The 14,842-nt window shown below is 39.0% G+C and overlaps 1 long non-coding RNA gene across 1 annotated transcript; it reads right to left on the bottom strand.

Moving 5' to 3' along the window:
• Positions 1-284: 284 nt before the first annotated feature.
• LOC113461430 (uncharacterized) lies at positions 285-13,953 on the bottom strand. The gene is made up of 3 exons (XR_016399501.1): positions 13,896-13,953; positions 529-610; positions 285-388 (listed from the first exon to the last, which is right to left on the bottom strand). It is a non-coding gene; the product is annotated as an uncharacterized LOC113461430 (long non-coding RNA).
• Between the last annotated feature and the right edge of the window lie 889 nt (positions 13,954-14,842).

The following is a 14,842-nucleotide window of genomic DNA, read 5'->3' as shown; positions in this document are numbered from 1 at the left end:
ACGGGCACAGGTAGAATTCATGGCCAACCCAAAATAGATGCGACAAGGCATGTTAGCATGGTCTCATTTTTATGTTGCTCATAGTTGCAAAATGCAACAAATAATAATTGACTGGCAAAAAATAATAATAATAATAATAAAAGGAAGCGACAGTTTATACACCTACTTTCCTCAGTATACGGAGGCATGTCCTAATAATGTCTTAGAATATAAGGCATGTCTTAGTCATGATTTTAACAATCATAAATGCATAGAACCAAACAAGGACAGACAAACAACATGGCTACAGAAGAATCACCTTCCCAATTTCATTAGCTAGTAAATGTAAAACTCAGAGCATGGTCCATAGACCAACCCATCCGTAAAGATGGTTTGAGAGGCAATTCAGCTGTAACATTACGACAATCAAAATCAATAGCAAAAAGAAAAATAACAGCAACAAAGGCAACAAGAAACAGGTAGACAAATTAGAAGACACAACAACAGGAGAAAAGATGTAGTCTGATAACGAAGGTAAAGTAAACACACCAAAGCTCAGGTCTCCCAGCATGCAAAGCAAAAAATCACTTCACCAGCAGCCTCTGCAACTGCGCCATAGGCACCACTCGCTCTGTCAAAAAGAAAGTATCGACAACAGTATTTAGCATCTGAAGAGACTCTCTGCCAAACTAAATTTTATCAAACAAGATCAGTAATAAATTTATAAAACTAACATCATTACTTTTTAGAGGAGGTCAGCGATTGAACAAATTGAACATTATCCTGCAGAAGGGGGATGTAACAGAAGATTGACATGTTACCAGAGCCAACGAGTAAAATCGCCGAAAGCAATGAGATACAATTCTGACTACAGATAAATGCAATGAGATACAATATCAAATAGTGATATACGGCAAAGACATGACACACATAATGAAGTCCAGAATGGATAACTCGATATAATTTGAGTCATTATTTGTTAAAAGCGGTTCTCTGTGTAGGAGTTAAATAGATGGGATGACTACTACAGGACAACAGAGATCAATTGGTTGAAGAGTATATCAAATTGTCAGAAACAGCTGGGTACACAAAGAGCCCTTGGTTGAAGATCAGATTGTGTCATTAGAAGTCTAGTTGAAGTTCGAAATCTGTTTGTTGATAAGAGACTGGATTACACTGTTTTTAATCTGGTGAGAAACATTCAAGGGAAATATTCATGGACCCCATTTATCCTCACCATTTTGGATGCACTAAAACATAATTGAGTCTTGCCACATGATAGATAATGGGGAGTTGGCCACCAGTTGTTCGTCGCCAGTTCTGTTGCTGAGATCACTAAAACTCACTCAGTTTATGTGCCAAAATTGATTACTTTCAGTAAGTGAGATGCCAACAACTATCTATTTTACTCATAACCACTGCAATAAACTGTCATGAGTAAGAACTATTCAAAGAAATTTATTTTAATGGCATATTAATGTAATATTTGATAAACAATTTCCAGTTACTTAATATCTCATTATATCTTTCCAAATTCTACTCCCCCACAGTGATCCAAATTGTTGATTAATCATAACTTTCTTTTCCTTTCCTCCAAATATGCATTTGCACATGCCTTTATACTAGTTTACCAAAAACAATATAGTTACTGTTCATATACAAAGTGACGGGGCGATAAAATTCAAGGCATATTAATGTAAATATTTGTTAAACAATTTCCAGTTACTTAGCTCCTCAATATTTATCTCTAATGGCCTGATCATTTTGTCTTTCCAAATCCTATTCCTCCAAAGTGATCCAAATTGTTGATTAGTCATAACTCATAAGTCTCTTTTCCTCCTCCAAAGTGATAGGATGATGAACTTCAAAGAGTATCACATTAATTAACAATATCAAGGTTTTACTGACATTACTTCGATCAACAACAGAAAGAAGGATCTATGCAATTATTTAACTGATCATCTAATAAAAACTGTCATTATAAAACACAAGCATCCTGCAAAATGGCAATCACAATTCATTTCAACATGGACTAAAATACAGTGCACCATGCCTATGCTGGTTGCAAGTCTAACTGGGACTGTAACAGATGGCATGCACAATACAAGGGTATATACCCCTGCATCATGTCTGGCACAGTATGAAATGGAAACCTCAATCCATGTCTATCATAACTTTGTACAACTTTTAGTAACAATCTGCCTCAGAAATTGCTTTCATTTTAACAAAATATCAAACAAAAGAGTAGGTTTTGACTTTTATTCTTAATCATTCTATTGTTGAACAACAAAACATAACTTTTTACATGGAATGTCTGCCTTCATCTAGCACAATATACATTCATTCTAGAAGGCATCTTCGTTTGCAGTAAATGAATAGATAAAAGTGACGTAATCAGAAGATTGCTCCCAAGGATCTAACACATACCCTCCATGTTTATCATAACTTTGTACAACTTTTAGTAGCAATCTGCCTCGTCATGCTCTATTCATCCTCACCAGAAATTGCTTTCATTTTAACACAATATCAAACAAAAGAGTAGGTTTTGACTTTTATTCTTAATCATTGTTTTGACTTTTATTCTTAATCATTCTATTGTTGAACCACAAAACATAACTTTTTACATGGAATGTCTGCCTTCATCTAGCACTATATACATTCATTCTAGAAGGCATCTTCGTTTGCAGAAAATGAATAGATGAAAGTGACGTAATCAAAAGATTGCTCCCAAGGATCTAACACATACCCTCCATGTTTATCATAACTTTGTATAACTTTTAGTAGCAATCTGCCTCGTCATGCTCTATTCTTCCTCACCAGAAATTGCTTTCATTTTAACAAAATATCAAACAAAAGAGTAGGTTTTGACTTTTATTCTTAATCATTGTTTTGACTTTTATTCTTAATCATTCTATTGTTGAGCCACAAAACATAATTTTTTACATGGAATGTCTGCCTTCATCTAGCACTATATACATTCATTCTAGAAGGCATCTTCATTTGCAGAAAATGAATAGATGAAAGTGACGTAATCAGAAGATTGCTCCCAAGGATCTAACACATACCCTCCAGGTGTACACTCTAGACATGTGCTGTAACCTAGAGGAGCAAAGGAATGACATCTGGCTTTCTAAACTTCGGGTACTTTAATTTCTACACTGACATCAAAATATACCAAGATAATTTTTTGGATGGTGATGGTAATCATCATTAAGTAACAAACAACAGCTCTAATTAGAAGCAATTGTCAATGAATTTAACTTTGGTTTCTTCCAAGGTTCGCCGTCTCAGTACCGGACCCTGTACCGGTGCCACACTAGCACAGTGTCAGTATGAAATTTTTTTGGCGTACCGAGTATCAGTATGCCACCTATATCGGATACTGGTACAGAACCGGTACAGTACGGTATACCCCGTACTACCTGGTTCAGGTTAGTATGGCATACTTTAATTTATCCAGTCAATCAGATTGCTCATCTTCATAGAAACAACTTAAAGTTTAAAATATTTAGGTTTCTAATCTCTAAAGCAAAGCCTACTAACTATATCTGCAAATACACATGCAATCTAAGGTGAATACTGGTCCTACTAAGAGCAAGGAAGAGACGTTCTGAACAACCAAAAAGAAAAAGGATAGCTGAGTTTGTCACAATATGCAAATTCAGCCAAGCAGTTAAACTGGACCACAACCATAATTAGAGAAACTTTATCCTACAAAAGCCATTGACCCCCTTTTCCCACTCCAAACAAGCTACTAATAGCAAAGACAGCTCAAAAGTATGTTTCTAATCTGCCAATCTTCCACCTTTGATATGCCATGTCTTTTTTTCTTTTCTTTTTTTTTTTGGGGGGGGGGGGGGGGGGGGGGGGGGAGGGGGGAGCACTATAGTTATAGGTATAGAAATATAAATAGAACCTCGCGCAAAAAGGCTAGTCAGAAAGTATTCTTTGGATTCATTGGCCTTGCATATATATCCAAAATTTATCTAGTGTATAACTAATATGGGATTAAACGTACGCCTGCACGGGTCCTTATATACTCCCCTCATTTAAACTCTAACATCCTCAGTAGGATAAGGGTCTAAATCCAATCAAATCTAATCACAAACATCACGATCGATCCGTGATCAATTCTATAAGGCCTGTATTACAGTCTTCCCTAGTCCATATGGCTTGGTTTGCTCTGAAACCATTTATAAATGACCCAAGACCTCACCTAAAATGACTAGGTGATATTAGCTGTATTCCATGGCCTTGTACAAAAATCTAAGATCTCCGCAGTGCACAACCGTCGAGAGACTAAATACATTCCCATACAGGTAGAAGACAAGCTTAAGGCCATCTTCTAATCAATCCCTAATTGAGATAAAACCCTATCCTCATTGTATGTTTGTTTTATATTATGACAATGACATAGATTTAGGCATAGAATTATGGAAGGTTTAGAGAAAATTCTAGGGTTAGGGTTAATCTTAGAACTTAAGAATTAGGGATTAGGGATCCATGGGGATACCTAGAAAAATTTAATTGGGTTAGATAAGCTAATTGAGCAATTATACTTATGGAATTGAGATTATGGTAGCAAATCTTACTTCCATAAAGTAAATAAAATCTATAAATTGCTAGATACTAATGTTAGTCGATTATTAATAATTAGGTGTTATTGACTTGGCTGCATTAGCATATTCAAGGTAAGTATCCCCACCACATGCTCTCTTTTATTTTTTTTTCCTAGTATGAATGTGTAAGTGTACCTATACATTATGAAGAATAAGATCGTTTATAATTCTCCTCATGTGTATATGATTTCTTATCTTGCATGATTTTTTATAATATCCAAATGTTTGATACTTTGCCTTTCTGAGGTTACTTATGTGTCAGGTCTTATCCACTGCCATGGTAACCTGTATATGTACCATCATCAACCTACCATAGATATTTAGCACATTGTTGCAGGCCACAATGTGATTCATTACTTACATGACCCATCTTGAGTCAGTAGAAGTTTGGCCAAGATGAAATATAGGATCAGCCACAATGCCCTCATACTTTTTGGCTTTCTCTATCATTACTAATGGACATTAAATTCACTCCTTAATTTTGACTAAAGATGATATGAGATCAATCAAATGATCCATTTGCACAATATGACTTCCGTAGAGAGTTAAGAACGTGAAATGAGTATCCTTGCATGTTGTTAGTAAAATTCAGAACTTGCTGATCTTTGTTCTACTTAAACGGGGGAGCGTGACCAGACCATCACCATCCCTTGCATATCTTATCATTTCTACAATAATTATACATTACTAAACAGTGACTTCATCCTACGAGCTATTCCAAAATCATTTTGTCCACCTCAATAATCTCCCAGATTCATCAGTCTTCAACACCATTATCTAAGTCAACAGTCTCAGCCTTGCAATGGATTTTCATGTTTCCTCTACTTGTCTCTGCAGTGGTATTGCTGCAAATAGCTAATCTACCTTCAAAAAGCAAATAAAAATGGACTCAACAAGTATGATCTTGCTCAAAGTTCTGCAATAAGTTCTAGCATCTCCCAATAGGGCCAGTGCCGAGCAGAACCTGTTGATTCAACAGAATAAGAGAGGGAATGGTTCTACGATCTATTCAAATCCACCGCAGTTATAAGAGTGATGCACAATTATTTCGGCAGATCTACCTCATAACTGGATGAATAAATGTTTGGATTTCAGTAATTATTCTTTAACAGGAGTTCCTGAATGTCAAAAAATTATTCCATAAGTCCCATAATCAACATCATCAATACTTTGACTCGTTGGCAACCATCATGTAACCTCATATATTCTCACCTTTTTTGATTATTAGCATTTTTTCCTTAACTTCAATGCCATGCCACTGTGCCTTGAGTGAGAAAGGCTTGCTGGAAAGGAATTCTGAAAATAACAACTCTGCCTTTCATTTCATTCATGTACCAGTTTTATATGCTATCTTGGAACATCCCTCCAAGCATAGATAAGACAAAACAGTACTAAAACACATTGATGGGAGTCTAGTTACAAGTTCCAATTTAAAAATACCAAAAGACACTTAGGGAAATGAAACTATGTGCTGGAAAAAGACCAAATTAAATGCACTTCGCTGGGCGCTGCTAGTCCAGACATGCAATAGTAAAAATGCCATAACTTTATCTAGGGATCTTCAAATGGCACAAAATCAAGTGCGTTGGAAACTAGAGGCGTAGAGCTTTCCAATGGTATATGGCATGCTGGCTGATTAACCATATATTGTTTTCAGAATTAATTCAAAACCAACTCTGTTATGCTGCCAGGATCAAAGAATGACTTACTAAACACATGAGTCGACTCATGAAAGCAAAGAGTCGACCCCTGCTTCACATGAGTCGACTCTTGAAAGCAAAGAGTCGACCCCTGCTGCACATGAGTCGACTCGTGAAAGCAAAGAGTCGACCCCTGCTGCTCCTGCATCATTCTCCCCAACTTGAAAAGAACTCGCCTTCCAGTTAGAATTTAGGTCTTCCCAAAGCAGATGATCCAGTTTCTTGAGCTCCTCACTTGAAATCCATGCACCCTCAGAATGTGGTTTTCCTTGCCAATGGACCAAATATTGTGTATAAGTGCCATGCCGAGTCGTGATAGATCGTACATCCAGAACATCAATAGACTCACGTGGAGGTTTAAAGAGGCGGCACTCGAAGTCTTTTGGTTGAAACACAATCTTCTCCTCATCTCCATAATAAGGATAAAGATCACATATGTTGAAGGTAGGACTAATTGAAAATCCTTCAGGCAGTTCAATTCGGTAGGTATTTGGACCCAACTTCTTCAGAATCCGACAAGGTCCAAACTTTCTCTGTTTCAGTTTATTATAAGTACCTGTAGAAAATCTTTCCTTCCTCAAATATATCATGACCAAATCTCTTTCCTTGAACTCTAACTTTCTTCGATGAACATCAGCTTGTGACTTGTACATTTGAGTAGATTGCTACAGCTGATGTCGAACTTGTTTATGGACCTTCTTTATGTGCTCAGCAAACTCTTCAGCTTCCATACTCACTCTTGTTTGATTTGGTAGTGGCAAGAGATCAAGAACATGACTTAGATTTCTGCCATAGACAACTTCAAATGGAGGCTTTTTCGTTGATCGACTGGCTGAACTATTATAAACAAATTCAGCTTGAGGAATGACAAATTCCCACTTCTTTGGGTGCTCTCCCACTAAGCTTCTCAGTAAGTTCTCCAGGGATCTATTCACTACTTCAGTTTGTCCGTCGGTCTGAGGATGGTATGCACTGGAGAATTGCAATCGAGTTTCCAAAAGTTTTCACAACGTCCTCCAGAAGTGACCAATAAACTTTACATCACGATCTGAAGTTATGGACTTTGGAACATCATGTAGACGAACAACTTCTCTGAAAAACAAAGTAGCTATGTAAGATGCATCAGTAAAGCTCTTACATGGTATAAAGTGAGCCATCTTGGAGAATCGATCCACCACTACAAAAATGCAATCAAACCCACGCTGTATTCTAGGCAAACCAAGAACAAAGTCCATTGATAAGTCTTCCCAAGGAGCATTAGGGACTGGTAAGGGCTGATAATAACCAGTATTTTGGACTCCCCCTTTGGCTTTTTGACATACAAGACAATTTTGCACAAACCGAGAAATATCACGCTTCAGGGTAGGCCAAAAGTATCGCAGCTTCACAAGAGCTTCAATCTTGTCCCTTCTAAAATGTCCACCAAGTCCGCTAGCATGTAATTCTGCAATAACAAATAATCTCCAAGATCCTTCTGGCAAACAAAGTTGATTGCCTTTGAATAAATAGCCATTGATCAGCAAATAGTCTTTACTCTTCTCATTATTCAAATTCTGCAACATCCTTTTAACGAATGGATCTGCAACATAATAATTTGGTAAGATATCAAAGCCAGTAATTTCATAAGAAAGTGTTGTCAACAAACTATGCCGTCGACTCAAAGCATCAGCAACTTTGTTTGATGAACCAGCTTTATGGTGTAGAACAAAAGAAAACTTCTCGGGTATGATACCCAACCAGCATGGCGAGAATTCAGCTTCTTTTGGCCCTTCAAGAATCTTAAAGCATCATGCTCGGAATAGAGCACAAATTCGACACCAATAAGATAATGTTCCCAATGCCGCAAGGCTTGAACAATTGCATATAGCTCCTTGTCATAGGTTAAATATTTTAGCTTTACATTACTGAATTTCTCACTAAAATAAGCAACAAATCTTCCCCCTTGCAAGAGAACAGCTCCTATGCCAACTTTGGAAGCATCACACTCCACTTGGAATGGCTTAGAGAAATCTGGTAATGCTGAGATCGGTGCTTCAACAAGTTTGGACTTCAACTCTTGGAAACTTCTTTTAGCCTCATTGGCCCATTGAAATTCCTTCTTCTTTAGAACATCCATCATTGGAGCAGCAATGGTACTGAAGTGTCGGATGAATCTCCTATAGAATGATGCCAAACCATGAAAGCTTCTTACGTCAGTCAGACTTCTAGGCGCAGGCCAATCAAGAAGAGCCTTTACCTTCTTGTCATCCATCTTCATGCCATCTGGAATGAAATTCATTCGATGCTGAATGTCTCGAGGTGGTGGTAAACCAGCAGAAAGTTCAGCAGGAGCTAAACCTTTGAATCTATCCAATAAGCCTCGAACTTCATCTGGAACTTCTGTTTCAAGTTCTTCACTATTTTTTGCAGCAACCAGAGCATAAACAATACCATCTTTTTTGTAGGACTCTTCAAATTCCTTATAAGATAATAAGCTGATCTGGTTTGAAGAAGGCACACTATTTGGAATGTCTTTCATAGGGGTCAAAACATACTTCACTTTGTTGTGGATAATAGTGTAAGTGTTCTTCCTCCCATCATGATAAGCATTCCTATTAAACTACCATGGTCTGCCAAGAAGCAAATGACAGGCATCCATGGGCAGCACATCAAAATAAATTTCATCTTCATACTTGCTAACAGCAAACTTTATTTTGCATCTCTGAGTCACCATGATTTCTCTACCCTTTTTGAACCAGAAAACCTTGTAAGGCTTTGGATGGTGTTCACAAGAAAGCTTCAGCTTTTCTATCACTAATTTTGACACCATGTTCTCACAACTTCCCGAATCAATCATCAAGATGCACTTCTTTCCATAAGAAAGACAATAGGTTCGAAAAATGTTATGCCTCAGCCATCTATTAGTCTCTTGAATAGTCAGCACTTGTCGGATTACAAGACTTTCTGCATCACAATCACCTTCATAATATTCTTCATTAAGATCAGCCTTTGGTTCTTCATCATAAATTGGCTCTTCATCTTCTTCTTCCACGAGATGCAATTCAGCTTTCTTCTTTGGACATTCATAGGACCTATGCCCAGATTTACCACACCGAAAATATTTGTTGGAAGTTGAATGAAACTTCCCACTCTCCTTACTCCCTCCACCCTGATGTTGGGTTTGTTTTTCAGAGGTAGGAGCCAACTTCTTACCCTTCTCTTTCTCCCCTTTTGACCTTTCACCCTTTCGGTATGAACTCCATTTTATTTTCTCTTCTGCCTTCAACGCCTTTTGATATGTTTCCTCCAGAGAATTATGCGAATGCATCATCAGCTCGCCTTTGAGGTTATATTTCAGTCCACTCACATATCTGGCCACCAATTGATCATCAGATTCTTATAAGTTCACACGACACATAAGCTTGTAGAATTGCTCTGTATAATCACCAACAGATTGCTCCACATGCTGATGCAACTGATGGAACTTTTGGTAGAGAGTTTGAGAATAATCTAAGAGAAGAAATTTCTCATCAAGCTTCAATTTCATCTCAGCCCAAGTATTGACTCTTGGGATTCCTTTTTGATCTCTGCCACGCTGATATTGTTGCCACCAGATTAGAGCATGACACTTCAGCTTCGTAGCCACGAACTGCACCTTTCTCTCATCTGTAAGAAATTTTCAATCAAAGAAAACTTCTAAAGATGCCATCCAGTCATAATAGCCATCAGCATCAAGTTTGTCATCAAAGTCTTGCACTTGAACTTGGTTGCTTCGATCAGTATACTCCAAAGCACGGGTCAAGCCTTTCATGGGTCATTGATCAGCAACACCAGGTTCTGGAACAGAACTGGAAGAAGATGAACGGACATTTTGGCTGTGGTTGTTGAAGAAGATATTGTGTTCACTTTCTTGACTTCTATGGCTTCGAGTGGGTGAAGCTTGAATCAACTGATAGAGTTTATTTACCATGTCTATCAGTGCTTGATTCAATTCTCGTAATGCAGCAAGTTCAGCTTGCACTTCATCACGCTCCGTATCCCTTTGACGTCGTGGAGGATTCCTTTGATGCTGTGGAGGCATTATAGAGGATCCGAAGATACAAAGAAGATCGAACAATTTCGAAATAAAGGACACCACAGTTGGAAAATCTGCTCTGATACCAATTTGATGCAGGTTGAAACTTGCAAGTCTTGGCCAAAGCTAAAGGATTCAACCAAGAAAAAAAGATGATCCGAGGATGCCACTCAACCAAGGATAGCGGATGTCACTCGACGCTACTAATCGCAGATGCCACTCGATGCGACCAAGCCACACGCTTGATTGGGAGGAGGATGCCACTCAACTCACAAAAGCAAAAAAGGCTTGCTGGAAAGGAATTATGAAAATAACAACTCTGCCTTTCATTTCATTCATGTACCAGTTTTATATGCTATCTTAGAACAACCCTCCAAGCATAGGTAAGACAAAATAGTGCTAAAACACATTGATGGGAGTCTAGTTACAAGTTTCAATATTTAAAAATAAAAGACACTTAGGAAAATGAAACTATGTGCTGGAAAAGGACCAAATTAAATGCACTTCGCTGGGCGCTACTAGTCCAGACGTGCAGTAGTAAAAATGCCATAACTTTCTCTAGGGATCTTCAAATGGCACGAAATCAAGTGTGTTGGAAACTAGAGGCGTAGAGCTTTCCAATGGTATATGGCATGCTGGCTGATTAACCATACATTATCAGAATTAATTCAAAACCAACTCTGTCATGCTGCCAGGATTAAAGGATGACTCACTAAACACATGAGTCAACTCATGAAAGCAATGAGTCGACCCTTGCTTCACATGAGTCGACTCTTGAAAGCAAAGAGTCGACCCCTGCTGCACATGAGTCGACTCTTGAAAGCAAAGAGTCGACCCCTGCTGCTCCTGCATCATTAGTTTTGGCCAAAACAAGTTAGTTTCAATTGGAACATCAACATAGGACCAGTTGGTTACGGTCAAAATAGCTGAACATACCAAAACTTGGGCAAATTGAGAAATGATAGCATCCAAAATCGGTCATCTAGAGACAATACCTCAAATTGTGGGCAATAAAACTAAAAAAAGTAAACCAAGAATTGTTGTGCCAGAATTGGAGCCCAAACGGTTGCCCGGTGGCAGGTTAGTAAGCCCCCATGTCGTTCCGTGCCGGCCCATATTAACACATTAAAGGGGTGGGTAAGAGAGAGAATGGAAGAGAGAAAAGGAGAGAGAGAGAAGGGGGAGAGAGTAGGCTGACGGAGGGCCGTGGAGCCGCGTGGATGAGCGGAGGAGGGGCTCTATCTCTGTTTTTTTTGTTTCGTTCGAAATAGAAATCTCGGAGGAGGCCCCTTTTTATTTTCGAAGTTTTTAAGTAAACAAACTTCTTGCCGACTTCCTTTAATTTTTTTTATTTTGAATTACGCGACATTGGCAAGGGGTTTGCCAATTCAATTAAAAACTTCAAAAATAAAAAGGGGCCCCTCCGGGACCTCTATTTCGAATGAAATAGGAAAACTAGAGGCAAAGCCCCTCCGTCCCTCCGTGCGGTTCTCCGGCCCTCCACAACCCTCCGTCGGCCAGCCGCCACCCTCCCTCTCTTTCTTCCTCTCCCTCTCCCTCCCTCCCTCCCTCTCTTTCTTTTGGAGATAAGGAAATGGAATAGAAGAGAAAAGAGCGTGAAAATTCACCAAAAAAAAATAACTTTCTCCAAAAGATCTCCAAAATAATGTAAATTTCTCGCTATCATAGCCTAATTAAAGAAAATAAAAAGACTTTAGCTAGCTTATAATGATCCTATGAGTCCAAACTTGCTCACTTGAAGAGAACTCTAAATCAATCAAAATCCCTATTGCAGAAGAAGTTTAAGCTATCCTCTGTAGATATGATCTAAGACTTCCCTTAAGGTTGTCAACATCCAATTAAAAGATTTTAGGACTCTAAAAACTACACTTGATAAAATTGCAAAAATAAAGCTAAACCTTCACTAAAATCAAAACCTATTATCAACAATTTTCTCTATTACACAGAGATCAAATCTAGTTATCTCAATCTTTTATGTTACCACGGAGATGATAACTATGGCTTCAAATATTACAAGAATGGAATGGTATGAACAGTAGCACTGGTACATAGTATTGGTAAGGGTTGCAATACGGTACCATGTGCTGATACCGGTACTATATCATTCCATCAAAAAACTGGTACGAGGTTAGGTACTGGTATTTGAAACCTTGATGATTGCTAATGATATTTGATAGCAAAAGAAAGTCCAAGGCATGTTGATATGGACCTGGGAGTAAGAGTGAACTATTTGATAGAAGGAACCATGGTCGGCGGAACCGTCCCAAACCCATTGTCGACTTCACTTAATTTTTTTAATGGGTTTGCCGACCTTCACTTAGAATTCGCAAAAATAAAAGCGGCCCCCTCCGGGCCCTTGTTTCGAACAAAATAGGAGACCGAAGGCAGAGCCCCACCTTCGCAGCTCCCCAACCTCCGCTCCTCCGTGTGGAGGCTCCCCAGCCTCTGCTGACCGGTCCGGCCGGCCTCTCTCCTCCTTCCTCTCCCTCCCTTCCTCCCCCACTCTCTCTCTCTCTTCTTCTCTCCCATTCTCCCTCTCCTCTGCCTCTATTGTGTCGGTACAGGGCCAGCACGGCACAGCGCGGGGCCGTACCGACCCGTGCCACCAGGCAATCGGTACGGTGCCTGGTACCAGCACAGCAGACGTTGGAAGGAACCATTAGTTTTGTTTTTCCTACAATTCAAAAATGGAATAAGAGCAAGATGTATTGTTTGATAAGTGGTTTAAACCGCATAAGTTAGTCATAAAACTTCTAAGAAATGGACATCAACATGGACAAAATGCAACAAGATGTCCCTAAATACATAGACACATTGACATTAGACAAGTGCAGTAGATTGATAGAGTAGATATAAGCCACAAATCGAGCTAGTAATGCTTGTTCAATTAAAATATATGATTGATTGGAAGTAGAGTGATATGGTGCTTCCAACTAGAAATCAACCTTCTCCCAGCCGACCCTTGCTCTCTCTCTCTCTCTCTCTCCCTCCCTCCCTTCTTCCCTGCCCTCTCCTTTTCTCTGATTTGAGGTTGCCTGTATGTGTAATCCTACTGGATTGCACATGATGATCCAAACAGGCCTTAAGCATGCGACAAATTCTCCAACCATGGACATCACCTTTTCCTTTTCCCGTGTTTTCATATTCATTCCCAGGTCACATTAGAACACCATATATGTGGTTGTATCCCACGTACAAGGCACCACGAGTTCACTGTGGTCCAACTAATTCATGCCAATACTTCCAACTAAAAATCACCCAATACCAAAAAAGATATGGAGGAAAACACAATATTTTAAATTCCATAATTCCATATCCATCACATGCTGAATTCTTTTCCAGAACTATCACCATTCTTCATCTTCTATTCATCCAAAACTGAAAACTAAATATGAAAAGGAGAAAGAAAGATGACAACTTTCGTATTGTTCAGATCTATGTTGAAAAAATTCTCAACAAATGCATCTCAGTATGAAAAATTTAATGCAAGAACTACAAGAAATCAAGAAAAAGAGGTCTAACCTTTTATATCTCACACTAGTTTCGCACAATGCACCGTAAGCCCTCTGACCTTCAGCCAACAAGAAATCTCCCCATTATCAGCTCACCTTTTCTTTTTAAAAAAATATCCATAAATCAGCTAATCAGTCAAAATGGAAACAACCATATATATATACACGTCATCCTTAACGTGCTGAATTACTTTCTCAACAATCTACAATTATTAATTGACTCTCTCACAAAATCTAAAGATTGACGAAAACAAAACAAACCAAGAAGATAACTTTTTTGTGGTTTGACACTTTATTCCAGAGAAACCTCAAGAAACCGACGTCAAGGTCGTAACTTTGAAGCAAGAAACCCAAGAAATCACGAAAAGGGATCTGACCTGCAGTAGGAGGAGAGCGGACGTCAGGTGAAGGGGGAGAATCCAGCGGCGGCGAATCGATCAGAGGGGCGTACATGTAGGAATCGGAGACTAGGTAATCCTTCACCGCCTTCGCAAATCCTCTGCTTCTCCTTTTCGTCGGCTTCCTTCGAACTCCCAGCCCTCCCTCCTTCTCCATTGCTCTCTCTCGATCTCGACTTGATCTCGATCTCTACCTCCGAAACCCCAGACGGTCCTTCTTGGAGTTCTTGGAAGAGGGGTTGGGTGGGATGAGTGGCAGGCGGAGTCAAGCGAGATTTACGGGGGATCAGACGAGGTGGCCATTACGGCAATTGGGATATATATGAGAGAGAGAGAGAGAGAGAGAGAGAGAGGCGGTTTAGGCGGTGAAGGTCTAGTCCACGTGTTGTCTAACGGTCGAATCACAAACTGGGCTCTTAACGGGCTCTTAGTGGAGCCCAAATCTTTCATCTAATGGACTACACTTGTAATGGGTACCAGTGGATTTTATACAACAATTTCACATAATTACTTATTTTATAAGAAAAATACAATTTTTTTAAATAATACATATTTAAGG

This window comes from Phoenix dactylifera, chromosome 2 (assembly GCF_051530095.1).
Source record: "Phoenix dactylifera cultivar Ajwa chromosome 2, Ajwa_hap1_PhDact_Kaust_v1.1, whole genome shotgun sequence".
NCBI classification, from domain to species: Eukaryota; Viridiplantae; Streptophyta; class Magnoliopsida; order Arecales; family Arecaceae; genus Phoenix; species Phoenix dactylifera.
The sequence above is the reverse complement of the archived record's forward strand: the minus strand, read 5'-3'. Positions and strand labels throughout refer to the sequence as shown.